Source organism: Octodon degus, unplaced genomic scaffold (genome assembly GCF_000260255.1).
Source record: "Octodon degus isolate 3935 unplaced genomic scaffold, OctDeg1.0 scaffold00115, whole genome shotgun sequence".
Taxonomy (NCBI): Eukaryota; Metazoa; Chordata; class Mammalia; order Rodentia; family Octodontidae; genus Octodon; species Octodon degus.
Genome location: NW_004524691.1, coordinates 2,056,559 through 2,058,701, shown reverse-complemented (window position 1 = coordinate 2,058,701; position 2,143 = coordinate 2,056,559).

Sequence of the window (2,143 nt, the reverse complement as noted above, 5' to 3'; positions counted from 1 at the left end):
ATAAATAAATAAATAAATAAATAAATAAATAAATAAAACTTTTTCGAAGGGCTGAGGATGTATTCAGTGAGAAGAGTCTGGATTAAATCTTCAGTACTGAAAAATAAATATAAAATTTAAAGTGAAAAAAATGTTACAGATTGTATTCTACTCCCCCCAAATTCCTATAATGAATCTGCAATCCCTAATATGACTATAGGTAGAGATGGGGCAGTGAGGCCAACAGGGTAAGTCTAGTCCCACAGAATGAAAGCATTGTTGCTGGTATTTTATTTCTGTTGTTGTTATTGTTTATTTTTTGCTTTGTTTTGTTTTGCTTTTTGAAACAGACCTCACCATGTTGTGCAGGTTGATCTTGAGCTTGCTTAGGCTAGTTTTGAAATTGGAATGATCTTCCTGCTTCAATCTTCTAAGTGCTGGGCTTACAGACACACATCACCATCCTTCCTGTATAAGAGACACAAGCACACTCTGTCTTCCCATGCTCACAGAGAAGAGGCAGGTGAGAGCACAAGGAGGCAGCTACCTACAGGCCAGGAGGAGAAGTCTCACCAGGAAATGGATTTGTTGCCAACACCACAATCCTTATAAAGAGGAGAACTAGGGACACAGAAACAAACACTAACAGAGGTAAAACACCATGTGAAGATAAAGCAGTGCTGTGGGTGATGCTTCTGTAAACCCAGAAATGCCAAAGATCACCAGCAAGAATCCAGAAGCCCAAAGACAGGCATGGTTCTCAAAATGAAGCAACTTCACTAACACATGATGCTGGACTCCAGCCTGCAGAACTGTGAGACTACATATCTGTTACCAATTTGTAGTATTCTGTTCCAACAGTCCCAGCACATTAATAAAAATATTAACTGTAAAAGGTCAGTTTTTATGAACTCAGGTTACCAAATGTTGCAGAGATTAGTGCAGTATTAACACAATGAATCACTGCAGGCACAAAGGGGATAGAGAGAAGAGGGCAGAAAGAAGGGGGAAAAAAACAGCACAGAAATCAAGTCTGAGACTCCAAAGGGGAAAGAGGAAAAGCTGAGAAGGAAATCATTTACATGAACAAGATTCCAATGCACAGAACTTTGGTGCCTGCCCTTTTAAGTTTCTGAGGGTCCCTACCAGGGATCCCTGTGGGTGTCCTTCCTTCCCACTGTGGTCCACCATCTGTCTGATTCAAATATTTAATCATTAGGGTTTCATTTTTGTGCTACAATTTCTTGAGGGGAGGGAAGTCTCACTTACATTCCCCTTTTATCAAACCACCATCTAACTTCTGTCCCTAGTCTTCACCCAAAACAATTCATTGAACCCAGTTCTTCCAGCAAGTGCCTCCCTTCCCTGAAGAAGCAGAAGCTGAAACATTTTTTTTCTCATTCCACAATGGTATCCAATGTCATAACTCAGTGCCACATAAATACTGCACTGTCATCTAAGGTTTTCTTACAAAAAATGTTTCTCATTTATTTTCATTGTAATTTTATGCTGCACTTTGAATTCAAATGAATAGGTCTGATGGAAGGAACTAGTATATGCACCTACCTGATTTTTGGTATAAAACTGACTTTTATACAGAGCTTATTTACTATATGTCATTAATTCCTGCAATTTCATAATGACTTAGATTCATTAAGTCATCTAAGCCCAACCTGGATGCCAAACTTGCCCTTCTAAACAAACTTTAGCCTCCTTCTAAATGAACAGCTAGTTTGTAAGGTTTTCCTCACCAGCCATATAGAAAGCTGGATATATTTGACAAGTAGATGTTGGCTGTCTTCTGTCTGTTCCCACTAAAGGAAAGAGCCCTGAAGGCTGAGTCACCATGCCTAGAGGGTGCCTGAGCAGTTACGTATGCACAGACGGCAGTGGACTTTGAGATATTCTTGTTGCACTGTCCTTGGGCTTGGGAAAACAAATGGCTGAGGAGGAGAGACCAGAAGCAGGGAGACACACATGCAGACCAGACCTCCACCTGCAGTCATTGCTGAGAGTCAGGCCTCCAGCAGCTGAGACCTGAGGTGTGCACATTCGAAGCTGAACATATGAAGTGACCACTAGCAAATTATCAGCTTCCTCAGCGCCTAAAATCACCCATGTTTTCTACATGTGATGTCCTCTTTCAAGCCCATTAATTATGCTA